Genomic DNA, 26309 nt, shown 5'->3' with positions numbered 1-26309 from the left:
GCCTTATTGAAGAGAGTGCCCTCCCATTAGGGTGACCAACTTGTCCCAATTTTCCTGGGACTGTACCGCTTTTGAACTGAAAATGTCACAACCTAGGAAACCTGTAAGTCCGAGGCAAATCAAGACAGCGGTCACCCCACTACCCAGTTCTTCTGACAATGTAGTTGGAAGTAGGTACCGAGCAGGTGGCACATAATAATTCCACTTTAACATTCCCTTCCTCTTGGGCATTTGTGCATCTGGGCTACACTAAGATCTAATCATTCTTATGAAAGTGGAGGTAATGTGGTATTGTAGGGGTTGGTTCTGAGGAGAATTAACATTCCTTGGGAGATAAACACCTCAGTGGAAGTCACTAAAACATTTTTGCCAGGCACGGTGGCTCACACCTGTAATCCCAGCACTTTGGGAGGCCGAAGCAGGTGGATCACCTAAGGTCAGGAGTTGAAAACCAGCCTGGTCAACATGTTGAAAACCCATTTCTACTGAAAAATACAGAAATTAGCTGGGTGTGGTGGCTTGTGCCTGTAGTCCCAGCTACTGGGAAGCCTGAGACAGGAGAATTGTTTGAACCTGGGAGGTGGAGGTTGCAGTGAGCTGAGATTGTGCCACTGCACTCCAGCCTGGGTGACAGAGCAAGACTCTATCTCAATAAATAAATAAACAAACAAACAAAAATAAAAGGTTGTTTGTTTTTAAAGCAGAGTTTCACTCTTGTTGCCCAGGCTGGAGTGCAATGGCACAATCTTGACTCACCGTAACCTCCCCTTCCCGGGTTCAGTCGATTCTACTGCTTCAGCCTCCCGAGTAGCTGGAATTACAGGCATGCACCACCATGCCCAGCTAATTTTTTGTATTTTTAGTAGAGACTGGGTTTCTCAAAAAAAAAAAAAAGAGAGAGACTGGGTTTCTCCATGTTGGTCAGGCTGGTCTCGAACTCCCGACCTCAGGTGATCTGCCCACCTCGGCCCCCCGAAATGCTGGGATTACAGGCATGAGCCACCGCACCAGGCCATAAAAGGTTTTTATGCAGGGGAAGCCTGGTACCTTTAGACAAGGAATATAGGGCTGCTTCTACTGGCAAGGAAGGGGAATTGGGGGTTAAATTTTTCTCAGCTTCATCTGTTTATGCCCAAATAATTCCATCCAATGTGTTAGGGTCCTATTCCTTCCCCAGGAGTGCCTTTAACGTAACCTAAGAGTCCTGGCAAATCTGTATCTTTAATTTATGCTGCACATCTGCAACATTTATAATCAGTCCCTAAGTGTGATCTTCAGGCATATATGTCCTGCAGCTTGAGGAAAATAAAGACTCCTTTAACGCTGGCATTGTGGCTCTTTGATTTTCCATTATGGTCTGAGGTGTGCATTCGAGGCTTTCAATTTGTCCTCTTTTCAATGTAAGTTCTCTACAGTCATCAGAAACAGCCTTAGCCATGTTAGAAATCACCATTGTCACCATAGGGACTAAGTGCTCTAACCACTTGATTTTGCAAAGGTTTGTCCTACAATTGCATTCCATTTCAAGCCACCATGGGTGATAATTTAAGTAATCACCATTCAATTCATGCCACACATTAAAAATGTCCCATTTCCCCTAGCAAAGAGGTCAGCTAGCAGATAGCATTCTTTAAGGAAGAAGAAGCAGAAATTAGGAGTGCAGGGAGTTTACTGGAACATAAAACTCATGAAGGAAAAGAGTATTAGTAATCAGAGGTCTAGACACACACGAAAAAATAAACTTACAGTAAGTTAAACACAGGATTTCAACTTTTTTTTTTTTTTGATATGACACTTGCCCTGTCTCCCGGGCTGGAGTGCACCGGTGTGATCTTGGTTCACTGCAACCTCCGCCTCCCAGGTTCAAGCGATTCTCCTGCCTCAGCCTCCGGAGTAGCTGGGACTACAGACATCTGCCACCACACCCAGCTAATTTTTTTTTTTTTTTGGTATCTTTAGTTGAGATGGGGTTTCACCATGTTGGCCAGGCTGGTCTCAAACTACTAACTGTGATCTGCCCACCTCGGCCTCCCAAAGTGCTGGGATCGCAGGCATGAGCCACCACACCTGGCTCTTTTTTTGGAACCAGGGTCTCACTCTGTCACTCAGGCTGGAGTGCAGTGGTGTGATCATGGCTCACTGCAGCCTTAACCTTCTGGGCTCAAGCAATCCTTCCTCCTCAACCTCCTGAGTAGCTGGTACTACAGTGCGTGTCACAGCACCTGGCTAATTTTTTAATTCAGTCAATGGTTCTAAAACTTTAGTGTGCATCAGAATCCCCTAAAAGGCTTATTAAAACAGACCGCTGGGACCTACTCTCAGGGTTTCTAATTCAGTAGGTCTAGAGTGGGGCTTGAATGTTATAAAAATAAAGCGAAGCAAGGAGATGAAGAGTGATAGGGAATGCTATTTTAGATAAGGTGGTCAAATCAGGCACCTCTAAGAAGAAAACACTGGACAGAGATGTTAATGAACAAAGAGCAAGTTACTAATTATAATTCATGTCAACATGTTAATATGTGAGGGAAGAGTATTACAGGCAGAAAGAAAAATCAGTGCAAAGCCCATGAGACAGGAATATGCTTGGTATGTGTTCCTAGAATAACTCAAGGCCAAGAATTTGATTCTCTGTTCTTTCTGGTTCCTTGTGATCTTTTCTCCCTGGGGCAATAAGCTCAGTTTATTCTCTATCTCATAAATAAGGTCAAACAATACACTCTGTTCTACAACTTGCATTTTCCCTTAATGATAAATCATGAACATCCTTTCATGTCACTACATTTAAGATCTGCCTCAGGCCGGGCGTGGTGGCTCACGCCTGTAATCCCAGCACTTTGGGAGGCCGAGGCGGGTGGATCACGAGGTCAAGAGATCGAGACCATCCTGGTCAATATGGTGAAACCCCGTCTCTACTAAAAATACAAAAAATTAGCTGGGCATGGTGGCGCGTGCCTGTAATTCCAGCTACTCAGGAGGCTGAGGCAGGAGAATTGCCTGAACCCGGGAGGCGGAGGTTGTGGTGAGCTGAGATTGCGCCATTGCACTCCAGCCTGGGTAACAAGTGCGAAACTCCGTCTCAAAAAAAAAAAAAAAAAAAAAAAAAAGATCTGCCTCATTGTTTATAACAATTGCATAGCATTTCGTTGTATAAATGCACTAGGGATTTATTTGGGAAAAAAATCAATTATTTTTTTCTTTATATATAAATGAGATAGGGTCTCACTATGGCCCAGCTAGTCTCAAACTCCTGGTCTTAAGCAATCCTCCGGTCTCAGCCTCCCAAAGTGCTGGGATTTACAGGTGTGAGACATTGTACCTGGCCTCAATTATTTATTTAATCAATTTTCCACAGATGAACAGTTAAATTGTTTCCAGGTCTTAGCTATGACCCCAAAAAGACTGTAGCAGGCTGGGTGCAGTGGCTCACGCTTGTGATCCCAGCACTTTGGGAAGCCGAAGTGGATGGATTACTTGAGGTCAGGAGTTTCAGACCAGCCTGCCCAATATGGTGAAACCCCGTCTCTACTAAAAATACAAAAATTAGCCAGGCATGGTGGCAGGCCCCTGTAATCCCAGCCACTCAAGAGGCTGAGGCAAGAAAATCGCTTGAACTCAGGAGGTGGAGGTTGCAGTGAGCCAAGATCACACCACTGCACTCCAACCTGGGTGACAGAGCAAGACTGCATCTCAAAAATAAAAGAAAAAAGAAAAGAAATGCTGTAGCAAGTATGTGTATATGTGTGTGTATGTACTTGTTCATGCATTCCTTTATGCATTATGAATTTATTGAGCAGGTATTATGTGCTTGGTACTATGTTATATGCTGAAAATACAATGACTAACAAAACAGACATGATTCTTGCTCTTATGGAATCTATGATCTACTGGGGAGAGTATCATACAATTAGGATATAACTAACAACTGTCTAAAGTTCTAGCAAGGTATGGCAGACACTGTTGTGCAGCAACCCAGCTCTCACTCTCAGTCCCATTTTCCCTGCCTCCTCCCAGCTAGAATATTGGCCGAAGAGACAGAGTGGGTTGTGGTAGGCAATACAATGGTCCCCCAAAAGATGTACATGTCCTAGTCTCCAGAATCTGTGAATATGTTAGGTTACATGGCAAAGGGGAATTATGATTGCAAATAGAAGTAAGGTTGCAAGCCGGGTGCGGTGGCTCACACCTGTAATCCCAGCACTTTGGGAGGCCGAGGCTGGCAGATGACAAGGTCAAGAAATAGAGACCATCCTGGCCAACATGGTGAAACCTCTGTCTGTACTAAAAATGCAAAATTAGCCGGGCGTGGTGGTGAGCACCTGTAGTCCCAGCTACTCGGGAGGCTGGGGAAGGAGAATCGCTTGAACCTGGGAGGCGGAGGTTGCAGTGAGCCAAGATCGCGCCACTGCACTCCAGCCTGGCAACAGAGCAAGACTCCATCTCAAAAAAAATTTAAAAAGTAGGATTGCAAACCAGCTGACCTCAAAATAGAGAGATCAGCTAGGATTATTCAGGTGGGTCCAAAATAATCACAAGGGTCCTTAAATGTGGAAGACAGAAGGCAGAAGAGTCAGAGAAGGAGGTGTGGTAATTAAAACAGAAGTCAAAGTGATGTAGGCTGGGCGTGGTGGCTCACACCAGTCATCCCAGCACTGCAGGAGGCTGAGGCTAGAGGATCACCTGAGGTCAGGAGTTGGAGATCAGCCTGGCCAACATGGTGAAACCCTGTCTCTACTAAAAATACAAAAATTAGTGGGGCATGGTGGCAGGCACCTATAATCCCAGCTACTTGGGAGGCTGAGGCAGGAGAATTGCTTGAACCCAGGAGGTGGAGCTTGCAGTGAGCCGAGATCGTGCCATTGCACTCCAGCCTGGGTGACAGAGTGAAACTCCATGTTAAAAATAAATAAGTAAAAATAAATTAAATAAAGTGAAAAGTGATGTGATTGTGATTGCTGACTGTGATGGTGGAAGGGAGCTACCAGTCGAGGGATATGGGCACCCTTGAGAAGATGGAAAAGGAATACACCTCTAGAGCCTCCAGGAGGTACACAGTCCTGCAGACACTGTGATTTTAGCCCAGAGAGACCCGTTTCAGACTTCCAGCATCGAGAACAGTGAGATATTAAACGTGTGTTCTTCTAAACCACTAAGTCTGTGGTAGTTTGTTACAGCAATCGTGGGAAACTAATGCAGGGGTTCTTCAGGAAAACTTTTGCTATCCTGATAACAGGCACTGTCTCTCCCTCTTCCTTCCTATTTTTTCCTTTAATGTGCAGCTGTAAAAGTCATCTAGTGACATTGAGGAAAAGGCCAAGAGAACTGTAAAGCCATCAGCCCTGACATTTTTGAGCTGCTGGACAAATGCCAGCAGCCCCTGACTTCTAGCCTTCCAGTTCCGTGCGAAAATAAACCCAGAAATCCGTATTTTTAAGCCATTGCAGTTAGATATTCTGCTACAGACAAAAACATCTCGGAGTGATAAGAAGGTGAAAGTATGAGGTTATGAGAGAATAAAACAGAAACTAGAACTGGTGGTTATGAAAGATGTGGGTAGTAGAATTTTTCCATTTTTATTTCTTCTTCTTGTTGTTCTATTGACTAATTGACTGATTGCTGTTCAACATCCAATCCCCTTCCCTATTTGGGAGAAAATTCCGCAGTATGTACAGCTTTGTAGTACCAAACCTCCTACTTCAAAATCTAAACAAGAAAATCTCCGCCGGTCATAGTGGCTCACACCTGTAATCCTAGCACTTTGGGAGGCCAAGGCGGACAGATCATCTGAGGTCAGGAGTTCGAGACCAGCCTGAGCAACATGGAGAAACCCCATCTCTACTAAAAATACAAAATTAGCTGGGAGTGGTGGCACATGCCTGTAATCCTAGCTACTGGGGAGGCTGAGGCAGGAAAATCACTTGAACCCGGGAGGCGGAGGTTGTGGTGAGCCGAGATCGCACCATTGCACTCCAGCCTGGGCAAAAAGAGTGAAATTCCATCTCAAAAAAAAAAAAAAGAAAGAAAGAAAGAAAGAAAAAATTCCATCTATCTGCTCTATGGCAACCAGTGTACAGGCACAAGCTCACTTCAACCAGAAAAAGGGAACAAGGCTATTTAAAAACAAATTTAATAATTCTGGCCAGGTGCAGTGGCTCATACCAATAATCCCAGCACTTTATGAAGCTGAGGTGGACAGATCACCTGAGGTCAGGAGTTCGAGACCAGCCTGGCCAACATGGTGAAACCTTTTCTCTACTAAAAATACAAAAACCGGCCGGGCGCGGTGGCTCAAGCCTGTAATCCCAGCACTTTGGGAGGCCGAGGCGGGTGGATCACGAGGTCGAGAGATCGAGACCATCCTGGTCAACATTGTGAAACCCCGTCTCTACTAATACAAAAAAATTAGCTGGGCACGGTGGCGCGTGCCTGTAATCCCAGCTACTCAGGAGGCTGAGGCAGGAGAATTGCCTGAACCCAGGAGGCGGAGGTTGCGGTGAGCCGAGATCGCGCCATTGCACTCCAGCCTGGGTAACAAGAGCGAGACTCCGTCTCAAAAAAAAAAAAAAAAAAAAAAAAAAAAAAAAAAAAAATACAAAAACCAGCTGGGTGTAGTGGGTGCCTATAGTCCCAGCTACTGGGGAGGCTGAGGCAGGAGAATCACTTGAACCTGGGAAGTGGAGGTTGCAGTGAGCTGAGATTGTGCCACTGCACTCCAGTCTGGGTGACAGAGCAAGACTCTGTCTCAAAAAAAAAAAAAAAAAACTTAATAATTCCCCCTTACCATCCCCCCTCATAACAGACTCTGGATGTTCTTCCCAATATTCTCTAGGCACTCAATGTTTCTGTACAGACCATTGGTTTCTTACTGCAAGCACCTGTGACTCTCTGCCTAAGGGATTTCTGACCACAGGAGTGTGCTTAGCCAGTATACAAGGCAGGCCAGAAGTGCCAGGGAGTTTAGGCCCTTGGGAGAAACCTTCAATCAATGATGGACACAAATGAAGGGAAAATACCCCCAGCTTCCTTATTCCCTGGGCAGAAAACTCAATGCATGTTCTATTTACCCTTCCTGAGGTCCCAGTGGAATTGAGTCCCAGTTGCCCCAGTGTAACCTGTTCATTAGCAGATCACGTATTGCTTTTTTGTTTTGTTTTTGTTTTTGTTTTGAGACAGAGTCTCGCTCTGTCGCCCAGCCTGGAGTGCAGTGGCATGCTCTTGGCTCACTGCAACCTCTGCCTCCTGGGTTCAAGTGAGTCTCCCGCCTCAGCCTCCCAAGTAGCTGGGATTACAGGTGCCCACCACCATGCCCGGCTGGTTTTTGTTATTTTTAGTAGAGATGGGGTTTTGCCATGTTGGCCAGGCTGGTCTTTAACGCCTGACCTCAGGTGATCCACCCGCCTCAGTCTCCCAAAGTACTGGGATTACAGGTGTGAGCACCGTACACCTGGCGTTTTTTCTTTTCTTTTCTTTTCTTTTTTTTTTTTTGGCAGACCATGTATTGTTTTCCATGTCTTCCCTATCTCACTTCCTTCCATTGCTTCCTGGGATTATCTCCCAAGTAAACCACTTGCTCTCAAACACTTACCTCCGGGTCTGTTTCACCCAAAGTAAGACATTTGGTACTATAAGTGGTCCTTTAAAATAGACCCTCAGGATGGAATTCTGGAGTTGGATCACTTGCAGAACGTATGAAAACAAGAGCCTCATTACTGATGGTAAGCAGAGTGTTGGTCATCCCTGGCATGTGGTCGCCTCACAATTGCTGAGATTAGGACAGGGTACAAGTGAATGGAAGCTTATGCAATAGTTCTAGCACTTGAGAGTTGGAAATTTTAGGAATCTGGAGTTAGTTTCCTGTTGTTAATGGCCATAGAAACCCTAAAGGAAGAAAATAATAAGTTGGGTCAGCCAACTATTAACTCAAGGAATAGTGTGGGCCAGGCTCGGGGACTCACGCCTGTAATCCTAACACTTTGGAAGGCCAAAGTGGGAGGATCACTGGAGCCCAGGAGTTTGAGACCTGCCTGGGCAACGCAGTGAGACTCTGTTTTCCAAATAACTTTTAAAAATAGCTAGACGTGTCTGGGCAATGTGGCTCATGCCTGTAATCCCAGCACTTTGGGAGGCCGAGGAGGGTGGATCACGTGGTCAGGAGTTCGAGATCAGCCTGGCCAACACAGTGAAACCCCTGTCTCTACTAAAAATGCAAAAATTAGCTGGGCGCCTGTAATCCCAGCTACTCGGGAGGCTGAGGCAGGAGAATCACTTGAACCCGGGAGACAGAGGTTGCAGTGAGCCAAGATCGCACCACTGCACTCTAGCCTGGACAACAGAACAAGACTCCCTCTCCAAACAAACAAACAAAAAATAGCTAGGCATGGTGGTGCATGCCTGTGGTCCTAGCTACCCAGGAGGCTGAGGTGGGAAGATCGCCAGAGCCTGGGAGGTCAGGGCTGCAGTGAGCTGTGATCATGCCACTGCACTAGAGCCCAGATGACGGAGCAAAACCTTGTCTCAAAAAATTTGTTTTCTACAAGAATGGTGTGAAAGCAAAAGGCCTTCATAAGAAATTGTATCTTTTTTTAATCTCTTCCAGAAAAAAATAGTCTATTCTAATAGACCCCAGGTTTGACTGTGAGAGTGGTAGACAGAAGGATGCTGCTTGTCATCCACAAGACCTGCCCCCACCTCAGCACAATTTCTTCTATAGATAAATAACAAGGGATGATTCTTAGCATGGGCCAAGAAGAGAAGCAGTGTTTCTACTATGGGAGAAAAGCGATTATTCACTGAATAGTGTCAGTCTTGGAAAATTGGTATTTGTAGGAATCAGGAGAATAAACTGGGAACAGAGCTCGAGGGTGCTGGACCAGGAAGGGATATAAAGCTGGATATGGGAGAATTTATAGTTATTGGAACACTCTCCCATGACTCAGGATTTAGCATCCTGGCAAGGACATCTGGAGCCAGTCCTAGTATGCTGCTGGAATGGCTCCTTGAAACTTGGAAACAACAATGCTTCTATAGTAAATGAAGGGGAGTTGTTGGAACTGCCTTGATTTGAGAGAAGGGTCAAAAGGTTCAGAAAGGTAGGCAAATAGCGTAACTTATTTATGTAAAACCAGGAAACATATCAGTGGACAACGTCTCCTGAGAGGGCTCAGAGGATACTTCCTTTGTTAAGGCAATAACTAATGTGCTACCAGCAATATTGAAAAACTCCATGGTGGCTGTCTTCTATGGGTCGGGGTTCATGATGGGAGAGATTGCTATGTAATTAGTCTTCTTGGTGTCTGTCAATGAAGATAATAGGATTCTGAAATAGAAGAGGCCAGGTGGTAGCAGTTAACTGTCAGAGTCAAGGTGAATGTAATAACCATAATGGACAGCAATTCTGGAATGGGAAAGATGGAACTTTGACCTGCCAGAGTCTGTAGAGATGGTTAATAAACTGACATTCTCAGGAACAGGATAGATGAGAAGCTATATTAATTTACTAAGGCTGCCATAGCAAAATGCCACGGACAAGTGGCTTAAACAATAGAAATGTATTTTCTCACAGTTCTGGAGGCCAGAAGTCCAAGTCAAGGTGTGGACAGGTTTGGTTTCTTCTGGGGCTTTTCTCATTGGCTTGCAGATGGTCTCCTTCTCACTGTCCTAATGTAGTTGCCCTATGGGCTCTGTATTGTCTGTGTCCTGATCTCTTCCCTCTATGGATACCAGTCATATTGGATTAGGGCCCACCTGTATGATCTCTTGTTACCTCAGTTACCTCTTTAAAAGCTCTGTCTCCAAATACAGCCATATTCTGGGGACATGGGGATTAGAACTTCAACATATGAATTTTGAGGGGGACACAATTCAGCCCATAATAGAAGCCAACAGAGTATTACTTATAAAATAAAATTAAAAATCAGCCAGGGCCAGGTACAGTGTCCCACACCTGTAATCCCAGCACTTTGGGAGGCCAAGGCAGGCAGATTACTTGAGGCCAGGAGTTCAAGACCAGCTTGGCCAATATGGTGAAACCCTGCCTCTAATAAAAACACAAAAATTAGTCAAGCATAGTGGCGCGATCCTGTAGTCCCAGCTACTCAGGAGGCTGAGGCAGAATAATTGCTTGAATCCAGGAGGTGGAGGTTGCAGTGAGCCAAGAATGCACCACTGCACTGTTGTCTAGGTGACAGAGTGAGACTCCATCTCAATCAATCAATCAATCAATAACAGACAAGAATCAGGCACAACTCCCCTACTATAAGTTCTCAATAGTTAAACAGGGTTGGATTGCTATAGAAGACCCACAGGACCCAGCATGAGAGTGCTTATAAACGTACAGTTTATTCGAGGATAATGACACAATACAGCAGGAAAGCAAGAATATGCATCTGATACGGTTTGGCTCTGTCCCTACCCAAATCTCATCTTTAATTCCCACATGTGGTAGGAGGGACCCAGTGGGAGGGACCCAGTGGGAGGTAACTGAATCATGGGGGCAGGTCTTTCCCATGGCGTTCTCATGGTTGTGGGTGGGTCTCACAAGATCTTATGGTATTACAAGGGGGAGTTTCCCTGCACAAGCTCTTCTTTGCCTGCTATCATCCGTGTAAGACGTGACTTGCTCCTCTTTGTTTTCTGCCATGATTGTGAGGCTTCCCCAGCCACATGAACTGTAAATCCATATTAAACCTCTTTCATTAGTTTTTTGGGTTTTGTTTTTTGTTTTTGAGATGGAGTCTTGCTCTGTCACTCAGGCTGGAGTGCAGTGGTGCAATCTTGCTCACTGCAATCTCTGCCTCCTGGGTTCTAGGGATTCTCCTGCCTCAGCCTCCCGAATAGCTGGGACTACAGGTGCACATCACCACACCGGGCTAATTTTTGTATCTTTTTTTCTTTTCTTTTTTTCTTTTTTGTATCTTTAATAGAGACGGGGTTTCAGCATGTTAGCCAGAATGGTCTCAATCTCCTGACCTCGTGATCTGCCTACCTCGGCTTCCGAAAGTGCTGTGATTACAGGCATGAGCCACTGTGCCCAGCAAACCTCTTTCTTTTATAAATTGTCCAGTCTCAAGTATGTCTTTATCAGTGGCATGAAAACGGATTAATACAGTAAATTGTATTAGTCGTTGTTGAAAAGATACCTGAAAATGTGAAAGCAACTTTGGAACTGGGTAACAGGCAGAGAACAGTTTGGAGGCCTCAGAAGAAGACAGGAAAATGTGGGAAAGTTTGGAGCCTCATAGAAACTTGTTGAATGGCTTTGACAAAAATGCTGATAGTGATACGAACAATGAGATCCAGGCTGAGGTGGTCTCAGATGGAGATGAGGAACTTGTTGGGAACTGGAGCAGTGATAACTCTTGTTATGTTTTAGCAGAGAGACTAGTGGCATTTTGCCCCTGCCCTAGAGATTTGTGGAACTTTGAGCTTGAGAGAGGTGATTTAGGGTATCTAGCGGAAGAAATTTCTAATCAGCAAAGCATTCAAGAGGTGACTTGGGTGTTGTTAAAGGCATTCCATTTTATAAGGGAACCATGGTATAAAAGTTTGAAAAATTTGCAGCCTGACACTGTGATAGAAAAGAAAATCCTATTTTCTGAGGAGAAATTCAAGTCAGCTGCAGAAATTTGCATAAGTAATGAGGAGCTGAATATTAATCCCCAAGACAATGGGGAAAATGTCTCCAGGGCATGTCAAAGGTCTTCATGGCAGCCCCTCCCATCACAGGCCAGGGCCTAGGAAGGAAAAATGATTTTGTGGGCTGGGTCCAGGGTCCCTGTGCTGGCGCAGCCTAGGAACTTGGTGCCCTGTGTGCCAGCCACTCCAGCCGTGACTAAAAAGGTACAGCTCGGGCAGTGGATTCAGAGGCTGCAAGTCCCAAGCCTTGGCAGCTTCCATGTGGTGTTAAGCCTGCAGGTACACAGAGGTCAAGAATTGAGGTTTGGGAACCTCCACCTAGATTTCAGAGGATTTATGGAAACACCTGGATGTCCAGGGATCCAGGGACCCTCATGGGGAAGTTCTGCTAGGGCAGTGCAGAAGGGAAGTGTGGGGTCAGAGCCCCCACACAGAGTCTCTACTGGGACACTGCCCAGTGGAGCTGTTAGAAGAGGACCACTGTCTTCCAGACTCCAGAATGGTAGATTCAACTATAGTTTGCACCACGTGCCTGGAAAAGCCACAGACACTCAATGCCGGCCCATGAAAGCAGCTGGGAGTGGAGCTGTACCCTGCAAAGCCACAGAGGCGGAGCTGCCCAAGGCCATGGGAACTGACCTCTTGCATCAGTGTGACCTGGATGTGAGACATGGAGTCAGGGAGACCACTTTGGATCTTTAAGATTTGACCCCACAGGATTTTGAACTTGCATGGGGCCTGTAGCCCCTTTGTTTTGGCCAATTTCTCCCATTTGGAATGGGTGTATTTACCCAATGCCTGTACTCATATTGTATCTAGGAAGTAACTTGCCTTTGATTTTACAGGCTCATAGACAGAAGGGACTTGCTTTGTCTGGGATGAGACTTTGGACTGTATACTTCTGAGTTAATGCTGAAATGAGTTAAGACTTTGGGGGACTGTTGGAAAGGCATGATTGGTTTTGAAATGTGAGAACATGAGATTTGGGAGGGGTCAGGGGTGGGATGACATGGTTTGGCTGTGTCCCCACCCAAACCTCACCTTCAATTCCCATGTATTGTGGGAGGGACTCAGTAGGAGGTAACTGGATCATGGAGGCAGGTCTTTCCCTTGGTGTTCTCGTGGTTGTGGGTGGGTCTCACAAGATCTGATGGTATTATGAGGGAAAGTTTTCCTGCACAAGCTCTTTTCCTTTGTCTGCTACAATCCATGTACGACGTGACTTTCTCCTCCCTGCCTTTGCCATGATTGTGAGGCTTCCCCAGCCACGTGGAACTGTAAGTCCATATTAAACCTCTTTCTTTTGTAGATCACTCAGTCTCAGGTATGTCTTTGTCAGCAGCATGAAAATGGACTAATACAGCACCATAGGCATAAATTTATAGAAATTAAAAACTTAAAGGAAACAAGAAGCAAGCTCTGAGAAGAAAAAAAAAAGAAAAGAAAAAATAGGGTTGTTGTAAGAATTAGAAGAAAAAAAGAGGCCGGGCGTGGTGGCTCACACTTGTAATCCAAGCACTTTGGAGGCCAAGGCGGGCAGATCACCTGAGGTCGGGAGTTCAAGACCAGCCTGACCAACATGGTGAAACCCTGTCCTTATATAAAAAAAAGAAAAAAGAAAAGAAAAAAAAAAGCAAGCTCTGGACATCTCAGAGTTGCCTTAAGACAAATAAAGCAATATGCAGAACAATGTGTATATCACACTATCACCTGTGTAAAAAAATATGATGCAAGCCAGGCACAGTGGCTCAGGCCTATAATCCCAGCATTTTGGGAGTCCAAGGCAGATGGATTACTTGAGGTGGAGTTTGCAGTAAGCCAAGATTGTGCCACTGCACTCCAGCCTGGGTGACAGAGCGAGACTCTGTCTCAAATAATAATGATGATGATGATGATAATGATGACAATGATGATGCAAATATCTCTGAAACTTTATAGGAGAAACTGGTGACCTAGGCTGCCTATGTGGAACAGAACTGAGTGGCTGGGGAGGCATGGAAAAGAGCTTTATCACTGCATCCCTTTTGGTATCTTTTGAATTTGAACCATATGAATATTTTACTCATTCAAAATAATAAATACAATTTTAATTTCTATAATTATTATTATATAAAGTTGTTTTGCCCGTTTCAATGGAATTTTTACAAATATTCCTATTTGAATTTTATTGTATTTGTTATTTGAGGGAAGATTAGTGTTTTTATATCTTTCAATTTGCTCAGATCTTGTTTTATATTTTTCAATAAGAAGTTACATTGTTCTTCATATAAATCCTGTATGCCTCCTGTTACATTCATTCCTAGGTTATTTTACATTTTTGTTGGTATAGTGAATGGAATATTTTCCCATTGCTATTTCTAGCAGGTTATTCATAACATAAGGAAATTCTACTGGTTTTTTGCTTGTCATGTAGCTAACCACCTTACTAAAAACTTTTATTAATTCTGGTAGTTTCTCCAAAATTATTTTTCCAAAATTGTGAGGAAAATAGTTCTGGAAACTTTTGTAAAACTAGAGTCTATTGGGTTTTCTATGAATATAATAAAAGTTGGATAATGTCTGGATCTTTTTTCTGACAATTATTCCTATTGTATTGGTTTTAGTAAAAGCTAAATGAGAACCAGAGCAAGAGAAAGAGAGAGAGTAAATAAAATAGAATTTTATTTATTTTATTTATTTATTTAAAATAGAGATGTGGTCAGCTGGGCAGGTGGCTTACGTCTGTAATCCCAGCACTTTGGGAGGCCAAGGCGGGCAGATCACGAGGTCAGGAGTTCAAGATCAGCCTGGCCAACATGGTGAAACCCCATCTTTACTGAAAATACAAAAATTAGCCCGACGTGGTGGTGCGCACCTATAGTCCCAGGTACTCAGGAGACTGAGGCAGGAGAATTGCTGGAACCCGGGAGGCAGAGGTTGCAGTGAGCCAAGATGGCACCATTGCACTCCAGCCCAGCCGACAGAGAGAAACTCTGTCTCAAAACAATAAAATAAAATAAAATAGAGATGGGGTCTGGGCTCAAGCAATCTGCCCACCTCGGTCTCTCAAAGAGCTGGACTTACAGGCATGAGCCACCACACCTGGTGAGTTTATTTATTACATATCCATATGACCAATTCAGGATGGTGGGACATCCTTGCTCTATGAGACTATTCAGGGATCCATTATTGTCCTGCCATCTACTGGGGTATTATGCTCATCTGCACGGTTGAAGCTAAGTTACAGTTGTACCTATATTATAGCCTGTGGGGAGCAGGGTGGGAGAAAAGTCTACGACAAGCAATTTCCTTTTAAGCAATTGAGGGGTACATTGAAACCTATCTCTTCTGTGCGTATTCCACTGGTGCAAACCCAGTGATATGGCTGCAGGTAGCTTTAAGAAAAACTGGAAAATGTAGTCTCTCTCAGTCGTGCTTTAAAGCCATATTTCTGAGGAGTAAGGGGAGAATAGATTTTGGAAGACAACTAACAGTCTTCTACACATATCACTTCATTTTCTTGTCTTATTGGATTGATTAGAATGCACAAAACAATGTTGAATAATAGTGGTGATAGCATCCTTCTCTGGTTCCCAATTTTAGTGAAAATGACTTCGTATTTTTATTTAGTATAATGTTTGCTGTTGAGTGTCAGCAAGAAGTCTCTATCATGTTTAAATAGTTCTTTCTGTCTTTTTTTTTTTTTGAGACAGAGTTTTACTCTGTAGCCCAGTCTGGAGTGCAATGGCATGATCTCGGCTCACTGCAACCTCCGTCTCATGGGTTCAAGTGATTCTTGTGCCTCAGCCTCCCAAGTAGCTGAGGCTACAGGTGCACGCCACCACACCTGGATCATTTTTGTATTTTTAGTAGAGACAGGGTTTCACCATGTTGGCCAGGCTGGTCTCAAATTCCTCACCTCAAGTGGTACACCTACTTCTGCCTCCCAAAGTGTTGGAATTACAGGGGTGGGCCACCATGCCCAGCCTATAGTTTCTTTTTAATTTCTATTTTACTTCAAAATTTTATTAGAAATGGCTGTTGAATTTTTGATGCCTTTTCAGTTTCTATTGGCATAATAACATGGGTTTTCTCCTTTAATTGCTTCAGGTCATGAATTACATGAATAGAGTTTTTGGAGTCTTGCTCTGTTTCCCAGGCTTGAGTGCAGTGGTCATTCACGGGTGCATTGACAGTACACACTACAGCCTTGAACCCCTGGCCTCCAGCGATCTTCCCACCTCAGCCTCCTGAGTAGCTGAGACTATAGGTACATACCACGCCGAGCAATGTTAATAGATTTCTTAATGTTGAATCATTTTTGCATTTATAATTATAATTTCGTACAGGCAGGATCATGCTATGTTGCCCAGGCTGGTCTCAAAGTCCTGGCCCCAAACAGTCCTCCCAACTTGGTCTCCCAAAATGCTGGGATTACAGGCGTGAGACACTGTGCTCAGCTATTTTTTTTTTTTTCACTTTTCTTAAATGGATCCTACTTGGTCGTGGTACATTATTCTTTGCCACACTGCTAGATTCAGTTTATTAATATTTTATTTGGAATTTCTACATGTATATTTTGTGCAAATATTATCATATTTTAATATAATATATTACCACACGTAAGGCTATGCTAGCCTTACAAAATAAATTTGGATCTTTTCATCTTTTTCTGTGGTCTGAGGACTGGACTGGTGCCTCTCCCTAACCTATTACCATCTATGATGAGATAAATACAGAAATTGAGAGGGTTTAGAAACTGTTATAGCAATTTGACATCATTATGACATCCAAGCAGTGATCAGTGGACTCGTCAATGAGTAATGTATTCAGGTTTTTGTAATTACGTTCTTTGTCCCTATGTTAAATTTTCTTTTCTTTTTTGTGAGACAGAGTCTTACTCCGTCACCCAGGCTGAAGTGCAGTGGCCCGATCACAGCTCACTGAAACCTCCATCTCCCAGGTTCAAGCAATTCTCCTGCCTCAGACTCCAGAGTAGCTGGGATTACAGGCATGCACCACCACATCTGGCTAATTATTGTATTTTTAGTAGAGATGGGGTTTCACCACGTTGGCCAAGCTGGTCTCGAACTCCTGACTTCGGGTGATCCACCCACCTCAGCCTCCCAAAGTGCTGGGATTACAGGCATGAGCCACCGTGCCCAGTTCTAGGTTAAATTTATTTTGATTATTTATTTATTTTGTTTTTGAGATGCAGTCTCACTTTGTCGCCAGGCTGGAGTGCAGTGGCAGGATCTTGGCTCACTGCAACCACTGCCTCAAAGGTTCAAGCGATTCTCCTGCCTCAGCCTCCCAAGTAGCTCGGACTATAGGTGCATGCCACCATGCCCAGCTAATTTTCGTATTTTTAGGAGAGATAGGGTTTCACCATGTTGGCCAGGATGGCCTCGAACTCCTGACCTGAGATTATCTGCCCGCCTTGGCCTCCCAAAGTACTGGGATTACACACTTGAGCCACCACACCCAGCCTATTTTGATTATTTTTAAAGGAAATTTAATTTTATTTCTGATTATTTTAAAAATTTGAAAACTGGTCTTGCACTTTATGTCTGCTTATTATTTAATTTTTCTAGTCTTTTAAATTAAAATTGGCAAAAGAAAAAATTAATTAATTAATTAATTAAAATTGGAAAAAGTAGGCCATGGTGGCTCATGCCTGTAATCTCAGCACTTTGGGAGGCCAAGGTGCGTGGAGGCCAGGAGTTCGAGACCAGCCTAGCCAACATGGCGAAACCCTATCTCTACTAAAAATACAAACATTAGTCTGGTGTGGTGGTGCACCTGTAGTCCCAGCTTCTCAAGGGTCTGAGACATGAGAATCGCTTGAACCCAGGAGGCAGAGGTTGCCATAAGCCGTGATTGTGCCACTGCACTCCAGCCTGGGTGACAGAGCAAAATTCCGTCTCAAAAAAAAAAAAAAAAAAGGAAAGAAAAAGAAATAACAAAATTATATGTCCACAATAACTCTAAGTTTTAAAAAAAACTTGTTCTCCACTACAGATACTTCGAAAAACATTGTCTAGAATGGACTAGATTAACATTGAAATTATTTGTTCTTTAAAGGTTAGCTAAAATTGGCTGGGAACAGTGGCTCACGCCTGTAATCCCGGCACTTTGAGAAGCCGAGGTGGAAGGATCACTTGAGCTCAGGAGTTCAAGACCAGCCTGAGCATGAGCAACATAGTGGGAACCTGTCTCTATTTTTTTTTTAATCAAAACATTAAAAAAAAAAATAAAGGTTAGCTAAAACTTAGCTAAAACCCAACTGGACCTGGCGACTCCCCGTTCTCTTCTATGGTTATTGCTCTTTTCAGGTTCTCTACTTCTTGGGTCAATTTTGGTAGTTTATAGTTTGCTAGGAAACCAGTCATTCCTTCCACAAATTCACATTTTTTTTACTCACAATAGTTTCTTAAAATCTTTGTGATATATCTATGTTTTTATCAACTTGCTCATTACTAGTATTTTTTTTCCCTCCTTTCCCCTTCCTTTCTTCTTTATTTTCTTCCTACCTTAATCAGGCTAGCTGAGAATTTCTCTATTTTATTGGTCCTTTCAAAAAAACAAAACAAAAAACACCTTCTTTGGGGGCTGGGCGGGAGGGTCCAGCCCAGGGTAGAGAACTGGGTTGGTGCAGGGTCGGTCTGAGCCGAAGGAAACGAGCGGCGAGGCGGTCCAGTGGACTCAGCTGGGCCAAGGAGAATTCCTAGGGCCGGACCTAGGGTTTTCCGGGCCCCATCTTCCGGCGCCGCCGCCCCGGATGTCATCTTTTCCTCCTTTGTCGCCGCTTCCCCCTCTCCTCCACCCGCGCTGGGCTCGCGGTGCCTGGTCCCTCTTGGAGCCGCTTCTGCCACCGCCGCCGCCGCCGCTGCCGCTGCTACTCAGTTCATCCTCTTGCACCAGATGGCCAATCGAGTGATCAGGCTGTACACAGTGGTAGTCAGTCTCAGGACCTCAGCTGAAAGCACAGCTAGAAGAGTGGCTTTCACAGACAGGGTTGGTTAACAAAAAGACTCTCTAGAGCCGTTATCACACTCCATGGGTCTTTTTCTTACTGGTGCTTATAGCCTTCCTATCATGTGTCCCCTGTCGATGTGCATATGAATAGACACAGGACACCTCTGTATGACCTCCCTATTGAGCAAAAGCTGTATGGAGAACCAAAAATTGAACACAGTATGACATACATTGGCCTTATACTGTTAAAGCCACGGAGAACCGTGAGGATGAGCTTACCATCATTCCTGTACTGGTTGGAAATCTGAGTGAGTCAAAAGAACGGGAATCCAGGAAACGCTACAATACATAGCTAGTGCAGCACTGTCCAATAGAAAGATAACACAAGCCACAAATGTGAGCTATGAGTGTCATTTTAAATGCTCTAGTAGCTATATTAGAAAAAGTTAAACAAGTAAAATAAATCTTAATAGATTTATTATTATTATTGCTTTGGCCCTCTGACCTCAAAAGATGAAACAGAGGACCTATTATTATTATCATATTTTGAGACGGAGTCCCACTCTGTTGCCCAGGCTGTTTTGCAATGGCACAGTCTCGTCTTACTGCAACCTCCGCCTTCTGGGTTGAAGCAATTCTCCTGTCTCACTCTCCCAAGTGGCTGGGACTACAGACATGTACCACCACACTTAACTAATATTTGTATTTTTAGTAGAGACAGGGTTTCACCATATTGGTCAGGCTGGTCTTGAACTCTGGTCGACCTTAAGGTGATCCACCCGCCTTGGCCTCCCAAAGTGCTGGGATTACAGGTGTGAGCCACCTCACCCGGTCAAATCTTAATACATTTAATCTTATATATCCAAAATAGATCATAATCAATTAATATGAAAAGTATGAAATATTTTACATTTTTTGCATTCCAAATCTTTGAAATCTTGTCTGTGTTTACACTTACAACACATTTCCAATCAGATTAGATTTGCTGCATTCCAAGTACTCAATAGCGACCACCACATTGGACACTGCAGTTTCTTCTATTTCTGCCATTGAGGTCAAAAGTTCTGGACGGTTACTCTGCTGAACCTCCAGGAAAGACTTAGAAATATATTAACTATCTACAATCTAATCTAGATAAAACATGTGGGAGTACTACAGAACAACAATTTTAGCAATTAAAGAAATACAATACTATAACATGTGATATATGTCCCATCGGGTATCAGTAAATGCTCTCAGGGAGCTCCAGAATATTGAGACAACTGTGAGCTTTTCCTGCTTGAATTATGCCCAGTCAAGCCAGTGTAGAAATTGGCAGGAAAGCCAAATAAGTTGGGCAGCTGGAGCACTGAAGCTCTGGATTTTCAGGGATGCCACTGCGTGTACCCATATTCCATCCACAGTCCCAGCCCAGCCCTGTCCTTCCCCAAATACTGTTTCTGATCCTGGGGGACACTGAAACCTCAAACTAATAGAATGTTCTCTTGTTTTCTAGTAGGAGTAGCCCTTTTTTATTTTATTTTATTTTATTTTATTCAGTCTCCATAGAGACTCAAAAATTGCCAGTGCCAACTATATTGCAAGTCATCAAGGCGGGGTATTGGGAAAAGTTTTCAATTAGCAATAATCTCGCCTCAGATAAACCTCATTGGCTACGATACTGCCACTGCGCAAAGCTGGAGTAGCCCTTTTAAAATTTGAATTGATTGGCTGGGCAGGTTGGCTCACGCCTGTAATCCCAACACTTTGGGAGGCCGAGGCGGGTGGATCACTTGAGGTCGGGAGTTTGAAACCAGCCTGGCCAACACAGTGAAACCCTGTCTCTACTAAAAATACAAAAATTAGCTGGGGGTGGTGTCACATGGCTGTAGTCCCAGTTACCTGGGAGGCTGAGGCAGGAGAATCGCTGGAACCCAGGAGGCAGAGTCTGCAGTGAGCCAAGATCACACCACTGCACTCCAGGCTGGGCAACAGAGTGAAACTGTGCCTCAAAAAAATTTTTTTTGAATTGATTACAAATTTCTCCCTCCTTTAGGGCAGTGGAAGAAAAGGCCATCATGAAAATATTTTGATTTACAGTCCCCACCATGGCAGGCGGCCCTTTAAATGCTACTTGTTTTTGCCTAATACATAATATAACAGATCCTAAATGTCCACTCTTTGAAAATTTGTGCACATGTGTTCCACTTGAACCATTTTGTAAATTGCACAGAGAACCAAAACGGTGGAAGCATTAATAGTCTGAATTTACTTTTTTTTGAAAGCCAACTTTTGGGTTTTGGCTTTACACATTTTTGTTTATTTTTGTGGCAGAAACAGAGAGGCATTACTCAGCTCCCACTTCAAGAAAGCTCTCACTGTCCTGCTGCAAGGAGTGTGGTTAGCTGTTACTGCCATCAGCTGTTAGTAGCTCCAAGGTTAGACCACCTCAGTTTCTGAGTGGAGATCATTGTCTTTTCAGGATGCACAGGGCTAATGATGGAGCAAAGGGAGGTATGGGGATATATCCTTTTCTGCTCAATGCACAACTCCTCTGATGGACAATCTATGCTCCAGAGCTCCCCAGTGGAGTGGCAGGCTTTCTCAGGTCCACATTGCAGTGGTACACCCCTTCCCTTTTTTTCCACAGGCATTACTCCTCTATAAACCTTTTGTACCCTTAACTCCTTAGTATCTGTTTCTCTGGCAACCCAACCTGTGATGAGTTTCTATGTCATTCATATGAGCTTTACCTTTCATTAGTTCCTTATTTGTATTTCTTTTGGATAATTTTGTGGCTTTACAATTGTGCTTGTAGTATATTATTCAGTGTACATATTTTCCATTTTTCTTTTTCGATAATAAGCGCAATTATAATGGAGTATTGCAAACTACTGGATTTGAATGCTTTTTTTTTTGAGACAGAGTCTCGCTCTGTCGCCAAGGTCTATGTAGGTGATATAGATGTAGGACGTGGCTAGATGTGAAAATAAGCAGATGAAGGGCCTATGGAGAATTGGAGAATACGTGACTACTCTAAAAGCATTCAAGGCCAGGCGCGGTGGCTCATGCCTGTAATCCCAGCACTTTGGAAGGCCAAGGCAGGTGGATCAGGAGGTCAAGAGATCGAGACCATCCTGGCCATCATGGTGAAACCCTGTCTCTACTAAAAAAAATACAAAAATTAGCGCATTTGTGATTCCTGATGTAAAGCTATACATTTTCTTCTACATAGAGCCTTAGGTGATCCCATAGGTTTTGTTATAAAGCATTCACCTTTTTGTTACTTCCTAAAAAAATTTATAGCTTCTATCTTTTCTTTTTTAATATAGGAGTTACTTGGAAGTTTCTTTGTGGTTTTTTTTTTTCTTGAGATACAGTCTTGCTCTGTCGCCCAGGCTAGAGTGCAGTGGCATGATCTCAGCTCACTGCAACCTCTGCCTACCAGGTTCAAGTGATTCTCCTGCTTCAGCCTTCCAAGTAGCTAGGATTACAGGCGCACGCCACAACACTCATCTGGGATTTTTGTAATTTTTAGGTAGAGATGGTGTTTCACCATGTTAGCCAGGCTGATATTGAACTCCTGAACTCAAGTGATCCACCTGCCTTGGCCTCCCAAAGCTCTTTTTTCCTTTTTTCAGGCTGGAGTACAGTGGCACGATCATGGCTCACTGCAGCTTTGACCTCCCAGGCCCAAGCAACCCTCCCACATTAGCCTCTAGGGTAGCTGGGACTACAGGAATGCACCACCATGTCTGGCTACTTTTTTTTTCTTTTCTGTTATTTTTTAATTTTTATTTTTTGGAGATGAGGTCTCACTATGTTGCCCAGGTTTTTAACTTGAACAAATTGTTTGTAGAGACAGGAGTCGTGCAATGTTGCCCAGACTCGTCTCAAACTCCTGGTATCAGGTAATCCTCCCACCTTGGTCTACCAAAGCACTAGGAGTACAGGCGTGAGCCACTGTACCCAGCCATGATCTAGGGGTATCTAGGAGACTGTTCCTCAATTTCTAAATAGGAAAGATATTTTGACCATCTTTTATTATTCATTTCAAATTTTACTGGCTTATAATGAGAATGTGTAGGCCAGGTGTGGTGGCTCATGCCTATAATCCAAGCACTTTGGAGGCCAAGGTGGGTGGATCACCTGAGGTCAGGAGTTCAAGACCAGCCTGACCAACATGGTGAAATTCTGTCTTTAAAAAAAAAAATTGAGAATGTGTAGCCTCTACAGATCTCTGCTTCTTTAAATTCATGAGGTTTTCCTCTGTGAAGCAGCACATAGTTGATGGACATTAGAACATAATTTACACTAAAACATTTTTTTTTCCAAGTTCCCAAGAGCTAGAAAACCAAATAATTTAAATTATAAAATGTGTGTGGAGGCCAGGCGCAGTGGCCCATGCCTGTAATCCCAACACTTTGGGAGGCAGAGGTGGACAGATCACCTGAGGTCAGGAGTTTGAGACCAGCCTTTTCAACATGGAGAAACCCCATGTCTGCTAAAAGTACAAAATTAACCGGGCGTTGTGGCACACGCCTGTAATCCCAGCTACACAGGAGACTGAGGCAAGAGAATCGCTTGAACCCAGGAGGCAGAGGTTGTAGTGAGTGGAGATCGTGCCACTGCACTCCAGCCCGGGCCACAAGAGCGAAACTCCATCTCAAAAATAAAAATTAATGAATTAATTAATTAAAATGTGTGTGAAGATATACATATATATGATGATATATTGAACTTGTCACATTATTCAATCATCTATTCTCTAGCTTATTTTTCATCTATTTGATCATTCAAATTCTGAGAGAGATATAATCTCCCTTTATGGTGGTGATTTTCTATCAAAATCTTCTTGGGTTTCTGAGAGTTTGCTGTAAATATTAAGCTGCTATAATAATTTAGTACATAAAAGTTTGTGATTCATCACTTCGACAAGGATTGAACCATTTATGCCCCCTTTTTGTCTTGTTCACTGCATTTGATCTTGAATTCCACTTTTTTCTAATAAACCTTGGTGACTTAAGCAACACATTTATAACCTCACAGTTTCTGTAGGTTAGGATCTAGGCTTGACCTAACTGGGTCTTCTGCTTCAGATTCTCTCATAAGATTGCAATCAAGGTATACATTTAGGGTCTTTCACAGGCTGCAATCAAGGTATCAGCTGGGGCTGCAGTCTTATCTCAAGGCTCACCATGACAGGATGCACTTCCAAGGTCACTCACATAGTTGCTAGCAGGATTCAGCTCCTTGCTGGCTGTTGGACTGAAGGCCCCAGGTCCCTGCCAGGGGGCACTCTGCATCAGAGTAATCACACAGGAAGGGCCAGAGACAGAAGATGAGAAAGATACAGAAGCTACAGTCTTTTGTAACATAACTAAGAAATTGACATCTCATCACTTTTGCCATAGCCCATTTGTTACAAGCAAGTCCCTGGGTCCAACACAAGAGGGATTTATAAGAGGGTGACTAGGAAGAGGTGAGGATCGTTGGGAGCCATTTTAGAAGCAGCCTACCACAGCTTGGTACGGGATTTTATTTATTTATTTGTTTATTTATTTATTTGTCGCCCAGGCTGGAGTGCAATGGCACAAATCTCAGCTCACTGCAACCACCACCTCCTAGGTTCAAGCGATTCTCCTGCCTCAGCCTCCTGAGTAGCTGGGATTACAGGTGTGTGCCACCATACCCAGCTAATTTTTGTATTTTTAGTAGAGATGGGGTTTCACCATGTTGGCCAGGCTGGTCTCTAACTCCTGACCTCAGGTGATCCACCCACCTCGGCCTCCCAAAGTGCTGGGATTACAGGCATGAGCCACAGCAACTGGCCAAATATAAATCCTTCTTTTTTTTTCTTTTTGAGACAGAGTCTTGCTCTGTCGCACAGGCTGGAGTGCAGCGGCACGATCTTGGTTCACTGCAACCTCTGCCTTCTGGGTTCAAGTGATTGTCCTGCCTTAGCCTCATGAGTAGCTGGGATTACAGGCGCCCACCACCACATCCGGCTAATTTTTGTATTTTTAGTAGAGACAGGGTCTCATCATGATGGCCAGGCTGATGTTGAACTCCTGGCCTCAAGTGATTCACCCGCCTCCGCCTCCCAAAGTGCTGGGATCACAGGCATGAACCACTGTGCCCAGCTGGTACAAGATTTTTAGTTAACAGCTCTTTTCTCCCAATTTTCTGTCGATAGTATTCCACTGTTTTGTATCTTTCTGTGTCGTAGATTTAAAAAATACAAAAAAAAACAAAAAACTATCCAGACGTGGTGGTGCACAGCTGTAGTCCCAGCTACTTGTGAGGCTGAGGCAGGAGGATCACCTGAGCCTGGACATGTTGAGGCTGCAGTGACCCGTGATCACACCACAGCACTCCAGCCTGGGTGACAGAGTGAGATCCTGTCTTTAAAAAAAAAAGAAAGAAAGAAAGGTTGGATGTGGTGGCTCAAACCTGTAATTCCAGCACTTTGGGAGGCCAAGGCAGGCAGATCACGAGGTTAAGAGATTGAGACCATCCTGGCCAACATGGTGAAAACCTTATCTCTACTAAAAATACAAAAATTAGCCTGTAGTCCCAGCTACTCAGGAGGCTGAGGCAGGAGAATCGCTTGAACCTGGGAGGCAGAAAGAAAACAAAAAAGAAAAGAAAAGAAGGAAGGAAAGAGAGAGAGAGAAAAAGAAAGAAAGAAAGAGAAAGGAAATGGTGTTACCAGAACCTAAGAATCAGAGTTGGCTCACGCTTGTACTCCCAGCACCTCGGGAGGCCGAGGTGGGAGGATCATGAGGTCAGGAGTTTGAGACCAGCCTGGACAGTATGGTAAAACCCTGTCTCTACAAAAAAAAGAAAAAAAAAATCAATGCAAAAGTTCCCAAATTAAGAAATTTAAAATAAAAAAAAAAAGAATCAGAGTTATCCAGTGCAAGCCAGCCTGTCCAGCAGAAGCTGAGATTATAGAGGAGCTGCAATCACTGCCAGACATATTACCCAAGACAGAAAGGAAGGTCTACAGAAATATCATGGCTTCTCCCTGTTCCCAGTCTTCAACCTTTTACCAGTGCCTCCCATTGGCCAAAGCCAGCTGGAAGGCAGAATGTGTTCTTTCTGTTTGGAAACTTGCAAGATTTTCTCCTTATACTTGGAATTCAAGGATTTCACAAGGATAAATTCTGATGGGCATCTTTTTTCATTATCATTCATAAGACTCAGTGAATACTTTTAATCTACAAACCCAAATCTTTCTTCAACTCAGGGAAATTTTCTTCTATTATTTATCTAGTTAGGTTTTGGCTTTCTTAGGTTCACTTTGTCCTTCTGGACTTATCATTTTCACAGCAGATCTCCTGAGTTCCTTAATCCTCAATGATTTTTTTTTTTTTTTTTTTTTTTTGAGAAAGAGTGTCTCGCTCTGTCTCCAGGCTGTAGTGCAGTGGTGCAATCTTGGCTCACTGCAACCTCCACCTCCTGGATTCAAGTGTTTCTCCTGCCTCAGCCTCCCGAGTAGCTGGGACTACAGTCACATGACACCACACCTGGCTAATTTTTTGTAGTTTTAGTAGAGACGGGGTTTCACTGTGTTAGCCAGGATGGTCTCGATCTGCTGGCCTCGTGATCTACTGGCCTCGGCCTACCAAAGTGCTGAGATTACAGGCGTGAGTCACCCCGCCCAGCCGATTTCTATTTCTTTATATTTTTGTTTTCTGTTGAAAGCTATTTCTGGGGAGGAGGAGGGGGAAAAAAAA

The 26309-nt window shown here is 43.8% G+C and overlaps 1 non-coding gene across 1 annotated transcript; it reads right to left on the bottom strand.

Moving 5' to 3' along the window:
• Positions 1–20127: 20127 nt before the first annotated feature.
• On the bottom strand, positions 20128–20266 carry LOC135269435 (U4 spliceosomal RNA). Its single transcript, XR_010337730.1, has one exon. It is a non-coding gene; the product is annotated as a U4 spliceosomal RNA (small nuclear RNA).
• Between the last annotated feature and the right edge of the window lie 6043 nt (positions 20267–26309).

The sequence above is a fragment of the Aotus nancymaae genome, unplaced genomic scaffold (assembly GCF_030222135.1).
Source record: "Aotus nancymaae isolate 86718 unplaced genomic scaffold, 86718_ANA_hifiasm-v0.15.2.pri h1tg000004l, whole genome shotgun sequence".
Classification (NCBI taxonomy): Eukaryota; Metazoa; Chordata; class Mammalia; order Primates; family Aotidae; genus Aotus; species Aotus nancymaae.
The sequence above is the reverse complement of the archived record's forward strand: the minus strand, read 5'-3'. Positions and strand labels throughout refer to the sequence as shown.